Raw genomic sequence first — 9,234 nt, 5'->3', positions numbered from 1 at the left:
ATTTCTGATTAAACCAAACACACTAATTCACAAACGCACAGCAAAGCCTCCTCCCTAACTGTTCCATAAAAGCATCCCCTCTTCCAATCAAGCGGGGCAGTTTTTTTTTCACCCCTTTTTTTCTCCCCAATTTCGTGGTATCCAATTGATAGTAGTTACAGTCTTGTCTCATCGCTACAACTCCTGTACGTAGTCGGGAGATGCGAAGGTCGAGAGCCATGCGTCCTCCGAAACACAACCCAACCAAGCCCCACTGCTTCTTGACACAATGCCCATCCAACCCGGAAGCCAGCCACACCAATGTGTCGGAACAAACACCGTACACCTTGCGACCGTGTCAGCGTGCACTGCGCCCGGGCCGCCACAGGAGTCGCTAGTGCGCGATGAGACAAGGATATCCCTGCCGGCCAAACCCTCCCTAACCCGGACGAAGCTGGGACAATTATGCGCCGCCCCGTGGGCCTCCCGGTCGCAGCCGGCTGCGACAGACCTGGACTCAAACCCAGAATCTCTAGTGGCACAGCTAGCACTGCGATGCAGTGCCTTAGACCACTGTGCCACTCGGGAGGCCCTAAACACACCCTTTCTTTGCATGAGAGAGTACATAGCATCTCTCAAATCCAGAGATGCTTTTATAAATCATCAAAGCCTACTTCTTTTGGATATTTGAGTGAAAATGGCCTACAAAATACCCAGGGGGCCTCCCGGGTGGCGCAGTGGTCTAGAGCACTGCATCGCAGTGCTAGCTGCGCCACCAGAGTTTCTGGGTTCGCGCCCAGGCTCTGTCGCAGCCGGTCCGTGGGGCGACGCACAATTGGCATAGCGTCGTCCGGGTTAGGGAGGGTTTGGCCGGTAGGGATATCCTTGTCTCATCGCGCTCCAGCGACTCCTGTGGCGGGCCGGGCGCAGTGCGCGCTAACCGAGGGGGGCGGGTGCACGGTGTTTCCTCCGAAACATTGGTGTGGCTGGCTTCCGGGTTGGAGGTGTTAAGAAGCAGTGCGGCTTGGTTGGGTTGTGCTTCGGAGGACGCATGGCTTTCGACCTTCGTCTCTCCCGAGCCCGTACGGGAGTTGTAGCGATGAGACAAGATAGTAATTACTAGCGATTGGATACCACGAAAATTGGGGAGAAAAGGGGATTAAAAAATATATATATATAAAAAATAAAAAAATAATTACAAAAATATATATACCCAGGTCAACAAATGATAATAAAAAATAAAAACATCACTCAGGTGGGCAGCAATATACTTGATTTCTGTAGAAAACATACATTTCACACTTCCAAAAAGATTCCTGCACATTTGAAAGGACATACAAACACAACATGGGGGAATTTTGTCAGATATAAATATAATCTTTCTTCCTTGAGGCCCCCAGATAGTATTGCATAAAGAAAAACAGTAAACAAATTACACCCCAAGCTATAAACAGATAAACATCAGATAAGATTGTCTGTGCAGTACGTGGGAGTGTTGGAGTGTATGTCTGTGTGTGTGGTGTCTTTGTGAAAGAGTTATGTTAGTATAAACTGGAGTGACTTGAAATAAGACGTTGAGTGAACATTGACCTGAATTGACAAAAAAGTCCATGGCTTACTATGGACTCATTCATGTAGAGAGGAGCAGAGACTAAATATGAATTACACTAGAACAGAGCTAGACTTGCCGTCATCTCCAGAACCTGCACTCTGAAATAACCATTTGAGCTGTGTACACACAGAGTCCATAAAGAGTGCAAACAGGATGACACACAACGTGTTCATTTGAGACATATCCAACAGTCTTGAGATCACCATGTCAGTCAGAACACCACTAATACTGTCCAAACTGAAAGCCCCAAAACATCCTGGGCTCAGAGGGGAACAGATTGGGGGTAAGGAGCGAATGAAGGAGGGAGGGAGGAAGAGGAGGAGGAGGGATGCCCATGGCCCCCTTTTCATGGACTGAAGTGTTTGCAGAAGTGTTCTCAGGTCCCGGGGTTCAAGAGGAACAGTGGGAAAGAGGAGGAGGGGTGTGGAAGGAAAGCCTTCACCCTTCATCATGCAGTCTCATTCAGGCCACAGGGTCGTCTGAACTCCTGCCCTCGTTCATGGATCCATTTGTTTGATACTGAGGGTGACAAGGAGGATAGAGAAAGATGTTAGCTGCCATAGCCTGGTCTGGTAAAACTTCTACAGTACTTACAGAGATTCATTTAGGTGGTTTCAATACACAAACTCACCCCACTTGTTGCCCACCAGTACTGGGCAGGCTGCGTGTCTAGTACTGTAATCTTAAAGAGGTTAAAGAAAAAAGAAAAAAAAAGAAATGTGGCTCGGGAGAATTCTGGAGGTCACATAGGCTTGGTTGATGACTTAAGGGGCACCAGAGGAGAGTCTTTTTTTTAATTATTCTTTTTTTTAACACTACCAGCCTTTCACCATCCACCCAGGCCCAGTAGTCTAAACTGCCCACTCCAATAGGGAGAGAGCCATTCTGACTGGGTGTCATGGCAATGACTTCTTTCATGTATCATATGAAGACATCACAATTTCTTAGATCTCTTATTTTATGGTCGACAACATTATTTTCGTTTTTCTGGGTCATGCACCACAAGCCTCAGTGTGCAAATAAAAATTGTAAAACCACAGAAAATAGCATTCTCTGGTGGATTCTCTGCTTAATAGATTTGCCATACACTGCGTGAAGTGAGAGTTGTAGCAGTTATGGTCGCAATGTTTTCAAGGCCAGGGGGCTGGAGTTTGAGTTTACAGCATCGGGATGAGGTCCAGGAAAAATGCAGGGGTTCAGACATCTGTTCTCCACACACCATACATTTTATTAGATACATTATTGAATCTCTCAGCCAATAAAATGACTCCTCTTCCCCAGTGCAATACACTGTCTGTATTACTTAATACTGAAAATCAAAACTAAGATGAGTGTTAGTCTATGTGATGTCTCAGTAAAGTGATTTATTAGAAGTTGCTGTTGGGAGAGTGAAGACAGTAAAACAAGTAATTGGACATGATACAGTGCTGGTTAGGTCAAAAAGGCTCTCTTCCTACAAATTCTCTCCCCTGCTATGACTGCTCTCCCACTGTGACCTCGTTGTCAATTCAAATGAGGTTCACGCTCAGTTCACCACACACACAGTTGCACATACTTCCACACGAACACACAGAAGCAGACACACACACACACACACACACACACACACACACACACACACACACACACACACACACACACACACACACACACACACACACACACACACACACACACACACACACACACACATACACTTGCACACACTCTAGCAAACACACACACAAATAAGCACTCATTTGCAGTAATAGGCAGGGACAGAAAAAAGAAAGTGATGTGGGGTGGTGGAATGTTTGGTTCTATTATTAAAAAGAGGAAAACATTTTAAGTAACTTTGACTTAAGACTGGTGTAACAGTATAGCTTCCGTCCCTCTCCTCGCCCCAACCTGGGCTCGAACCAGGGACCCTATGCACACATCAACCACAGTCACTCACGAAGCATCGTTACCCATCGCGCCACAAAAGCCGCGGCCTCTGCAGAGCAAGGGGAACAACTACTTTTAGGTCTCAGAGCAAGTGACGTCACTGATTGAAACACTATTAGCGCGCACCACCGCTAACTAGCTAGCCATTTCACATCGGCCACACTGGCATGTTCGCGTACAATCAGTAGTCTGACCATAGATTTGGGTTGTGTGGGTGTATTAGATCTCCACAAGGGGGCACTCACTGTTCAACAGGAGAGAGAGAGAGAGAGAGAGAGAGAGAGAGAGAGAGAGAGAGAGAGAGAGAGAGAGAGAGAGAGAGAGAGAGAGAGAGAGAGAGAGAGAGAGAGAGAGAGAGATGATATGGAACTTGAGGTGTTATTGGCCCTGTCTGTGTGTGGCCTCAGATGGAGAAGAGAAAAGATGCCAGAATGAGCTCATTCACCTGATTGTAAGAGAGCAGCGCACTGTAGATTCACTGCAGAAAAAGGTGGTGAGGAGGCCCTATTGACTCAAAGACCTGCCAAAACATGGATAGGACATCCTGGGGATGCAGGTCAGGGTGGTATGAGATGGATAGAGGATGGGGGGTCTCTGGAGCCCCTAATGTATTATGCCCTTTGACCGCTTACCTCTTGGAGACTCTGTACAGGGCCATGGTGAGTTTCCCAGTTAGAGGGTCATGTACTGTGGCGCGCCTTAGCTAGTTCCCCGGGCACAAGAAAAAACAAGGAAGGAAACAATAGACAGAGCGAGAGAGAGGTGTAACATACACAACACAACAATATAGGAAGTAGAGGGAAACGGGAAGTGAAAAAAACAGAAAGAGGAGAAAGATAAGCAGATCTGGTCAATGTTATTCCGACATTATGCCAGGGGTTGTTTCAGGGCCAGTCCTTTCACCCAAGGTTAGTATCACTTAATGGTTTATGCTGTAGATTAGGAGAATACTAAACTAGTGATTACATTAGTGATAAAAGGAACAGGGGATTTGTGAAAGGACTGCTCCTGACACACCCTTAGTTGGCCAAAAGCAACTATGTTAATATAAACAACTACATCTTTACACCCATACGTTTTATCCTCCCCCCCCCCTCCACTGGGTTAAAATCCTAGAGCAGCTGTAACTCCTGAGCAGAAGCACATTTTCACCACTTTCAGGCCCTACACTCTTCTCTCCTTTTTCATTAGTTTATACTCTGAACCTCTAGAACGCCCTTGGAATCTTCTAGAATCTGACTTATGGTTAGACTAACAAAATTTGTCAGAGAGAGAGAGAGTGGAGGAGGGTCTAGTCAAAGTAAGATTCTGTATTTCTGCAGAGGAGTCTTCAAGCCTAGGACGGAGGGAGGAATGCGGACAAGACTCAGAGGCATAGGCCAGTGGCAGGCGTAAGAGGAGGGGATTGAGGTGGGGTGAGAATGGGGAGAGGGGTTGTGTGCCCCCCTCCTGCTCCACCCCTCCCCTCGACCCCATCCTCTCCTGCTGCCTGCACCTGGCTGTGCTTTACCTCTTGCTGATCCTGTAGGGGGCAGTCTCGAGCACACCAGTGATGGGGTTGGAGATGGTGGCCCGGCGGAGCTGTAAGCCAGGGAGAGGGGGTTTACAGGATATCCTGACACCACCTTCATCGCCCAACTCCACGCCCCAGCCTCTGCTCTGGGTGGGCTTAAAGGGCTCAACCGACCTACACTTTCATGGCTCTTTGATATAAGTCAATTCTCATTGACTCGATCAATGCATACTGTGTCAAGAGTGTTTATGTTTAGCATTAACATTGCCCATTCGTTCTGCCTTCCAATGGCCTCGAAGCTGCAGATACACAGCTGCAGCTGGTCAGACAGTTACTAGTATGAGTATCTTGATTACCCCAGAGCAAAGACACAGAAATTACACTTCTGTAGGACCATGAACCCCTTCCATCACACACTTCTGTGTGGCCATGACACCCTTCTGCACCCTTATTAACTCAATGTAACATACACACACATACCCAACAAAGAGTGGAACTTACCCTGGGCTTGGCCAGCTCTTTGACCTTCTCGATCTCGCTGTGAGAGATGATGTCATGGTAACGGACGATGTAGGGCCGGTCCCACTCGTCCTCCTGCTTCACCGGGCTCAACAGGTACTTGGGGTGACTGTGGTTGTCATAGTAACGGCAGAAAAGCCGGCTCTGTCTGTGGGGGGTCTACAAGGCAGAGATGGGGGAGGGTGGAGGTAAGAGGACAGATAGACTGACACATAGAGATAAAGACACAAGAAGAGACGGAGCTAGAAACTGGACGTTACTCTTTGATGACTACAACTTGTGTTCAACTAACACACACACATATGCACAACCACATTAACACACACTCTAAACCCATTTATATGAGCTCAACCTTTCACTGTGTGTGTGAGTAACTCCTCCTCACCAGCTTGATGCCCTCCCCTCAACACAGCATCTCATACATCTTCCTCTCTGGGACAGGCTCCCTGAAGCCCATCTTCTTCTTGGAGGCATCACTCGTCTGTCTCTTCGTTCGCCCCTTGCCCTCATTCTGGGTCTTCTGGGCCTCCTCGGCCTGGGCGTTCCTCTGCTTTATCAGTTGAAACTCAAAGTACTTCAGGTTGCCGTTGGCACGCTGGTGTTCCGGGTCTGGAGTGAGGAGAGAGAGAGAGGGGACAGTGAGATGAAATACTGATGCTCATACAGTAACAAGACAAGGAAAACTTAATCTCATTACTCAGCGCTACTGACTATCTGGATGACTAACTTCAGATCCTACTGCCACCTGGGACATTTTATGAGTAATCCTCTATCCCAGTTTATGCTGGGCATACAGGACAGTATCTGTTGTTCAATGATTCACCTGGAGGGCATCATATTCCCTCAGCACTTGTTAACAGTTCAGGTCCTTCAGTGTGCTCTCATTTTCACTCCTTTAACTTTCTTTGTGTGTCCTAAGTTTGACGCCACCCTCAGTGTGCCTAGTTTAACTCCTTTAATTCTGAGCCATGTTAGGGTAACTCACCCAGTATGAGCAGCCTCTTGGTGAGCTCCAGGGCCCTGCCTAGCTCCCCTTGCTGGTAGATGGCATAGCTGAGGTAGTCCAGCACGGTAACCTTGTCCACGGTGGACTCCTCTCCTTCGTCCAGTTGCTTCAGGGCCTGCTCCATCCACAGCTCAGTGTGGTAGTAGTCCACCTCGGTGTAGGCAATCTTCCCCAGCTCAAAGCAGTCCTCCACCGTCATAGGGCTCTTGTGGATCACTCCTGTGGATGAGTCAGTGGTTACAAACTTACAAATTATAAAAGGCCTCAAGTTCTCTCTCTAGCACTCCCTAACCCCTTACCTGGCAGGTCTCCTGTAGAGATGATGTTGGTATCCAGCCTGTAAGTGTCCTGCAGTCTGAGAAGGGCCTTGGCTGCGCCTGTCTGGTCCTCGTCTGTAGGGAAGTGTTTCCTCTGGAGGGTCAGGTTAGAGATGAAGCCTGATAGAAAGATAGAGATCCTCATTGATGAGGATGCTCACTGTGAGTATACAAAAGACAAACAAACATTCCAGCAAATCTCTAAGATTAACACTTATCTGTCGTTGCTGCTTTGTGACTACTTACAACATCCTTTTCATCCCTTCTAATGTGACCCTCATTGTGTAATAATGTCTAACCGTCTGTGGTGTCCTTCAGCACCAGGCTCTCCAGGTCTCCCCATTCTGTGTTCAGCCTCTTCATCAGTTTGAAGGCGTTGACCGGGTGTCCCAGGAAGCCCTCGGGATCCTGCACGGCTGTGGCTGACAACACATCCAGCTTCTCTGCCCACCTAGGAGAGGGTTGGGAGAAGAGATGCAATTCAGCAACTCTGTTTGTTTGTTTGTGTGTGTGTGTGTGTGTATGTGTATGTGTGTGTGTGTGTGTGTGTGTGTGTGTGTGTGTGTGTGTGTGTGTGTGTGTGTGTGTGTGTGTGTGTGTGTCTGTGTGTGTGTGTGTGTGTGTGTGTGTGTGTGTGTGTGTGGGTGTGTGTGTGTGTGTGTGTGTGTGTGTGTGTGTGTGTGTGTGTGTGTGTGTGTGTGTGTGTGTGTGTGTGTGTGAGCGAGCGTGCGTGTGCATGTGTTTCTGGACACTCACAGTTTGACCTGCTTCAGCTTGTTCTCCTCTGCTGTGATATAATCCTTCAGTGAAGTGACCAAGTCTTTCTCTGTGTACAACAGATCTGTCATGTGACCTAAGGGAGGAAATACACACACACATTATCAAACTTTGTTTTAAGTTTATCTAAACCAATAATACACAGAGATAAGGAATACATTGTGTACTATATAATTCAACTTCCCGGTAGATAACAATCACAGTATGTGCTTGACATTTCAGACAGCCAGAGAATTTATTTCATTGGGGCAGTGAGGGCAGACCAAACGTGGGCATTGAGGGCAGACCAAACCGGTTTCTATTTCATAGGAGAGGGAGGAGCCTCACCGATGGATGTGTAAAAGTCACTGTGGGCTGAGAAAATCTGGAGCAGGCAGCTCAATACAGGTAAACACCACCAACACCGTCGCTCCATCCTGGACATACTTGGAGAGAGAGAGACAGCGACAGAGAGAGGTGAAGGAGAGAGAAAGAGAGATAGAGAGGGGAGGGGAGGGGAGGCAGAGAGAGGAAGAAAGAGGAGGTGAAAATGAGGGTTAGTGAAAGAAGGACAGTATGCTGTTTTTTAACTCGAATAATCTATCAGCTAATGTACTAGAAAAAGTCATGATTTACAGACAGAAGCACGGACCAATGTCGACGTCTTTTGGAAGTCTTTTTTCAAGCTCTTTTTTTTGTGCGGCCCAAACATAGACGTCTATAATTGGTTCAGATTAGGTCCGGTGTTAGGCTGGCCTTGATTAGTCACAAACATAGACGTCTATAATTGGTTCAGATTAGGTCCGGTGTGGGCTGGCCTTGATTAGTCACAAACATAGACGTCTATAATTGGTTCAGATTAGGTCCGGTGTTAGGCTGGCCTTGATTAGTCACAAACATAGACGTCTATAATTGGTTCAGATTAGGTCCGGTGTTAGGCTGGCCTTGATTAGTCACAAACATAGACGTCTATAATTGGTTCAGATTAGGTCCGGTGTTAGGCTGGCCTTGATTAGTCACAAACATAGACGTCTATAATTGGTTCAGATTAGGTCCGGTGTTAGGCTGGCCTTGATTAGTCACAAACATAGACGTCTATAATTGGTTCAGATTAGGTCCGGTGTTAGGCTGGCCTTGATTAGTCACAAACATAGACGTCTATAATTGGTTCAGATTAGGTCCGGTGTTAGGCTGGCCTTGATTAGTCACAAACATAGACGTCTATAATTGGTTCAGATTAGGTCCGGTGTTAGGCTGGCCTTGATTAGTCACAAACATAGACGTCTATAATTGGTTCAGATTAGGTCCGGTGTTAGGCTGGCCTTGATTAGTCACAAACATAGACGTCTATAATTGGTTCAGATTAGGTCCGGTGTTAGGCTGGCCTTGATTAGTCACAAACATAGACGTCTATAATTGGTTCAGATTAGGTCCGGTGTAGGCTGGCCTTGATTAGTCACAAACATAGATGTCTATAATTGGTTCAGATTAGGTCCGGTGTAGGCTGGCCTTGATTAGTCACAAACATAGACGTCTATAATTGGTTCAGATTAGGTCCGGTGTTAGGCTGGCCTTGATTAGTCACAAACATAGACGTCTAAGTTCG

General features: G+C 47.1%; 1 pseudogene; it reads right to left on the bottom strand.

Annotated features, from left to right (window-relative positions):
* Window positions 1–5,023: 5,023 nt before the first annotated feature.
* Window positions 5,024–8,064, bottom strand: LOC139569825 (prolyl 4-hydroxylase subunit alpha-1-like; annotated as a pseudogene).
* Window positions 8,065–9,234: the final 1,170 nt, after the last annotated feature.

This window comes from Salvelinus alpinus, chromosome 3, assembly GCF_045679555.1.
Source record: "Salvelinus alpinus chromosome 3, SLU_Salpinus.1, whole genome shotgun sequence".
In the NCBI taxonomy this organism is placed as follows: Eukaryota; Metazoa; Chordata; class Actinopteri; order Salmoniformes; family Salmonidae; genus Salvelinus; species Salvelinus alpinus.
The sequence above is the reverse complement of the archived record's forward strand: the minus strand, read 5'-3'. Positions and strand labels throughout refer to the sequence as shown.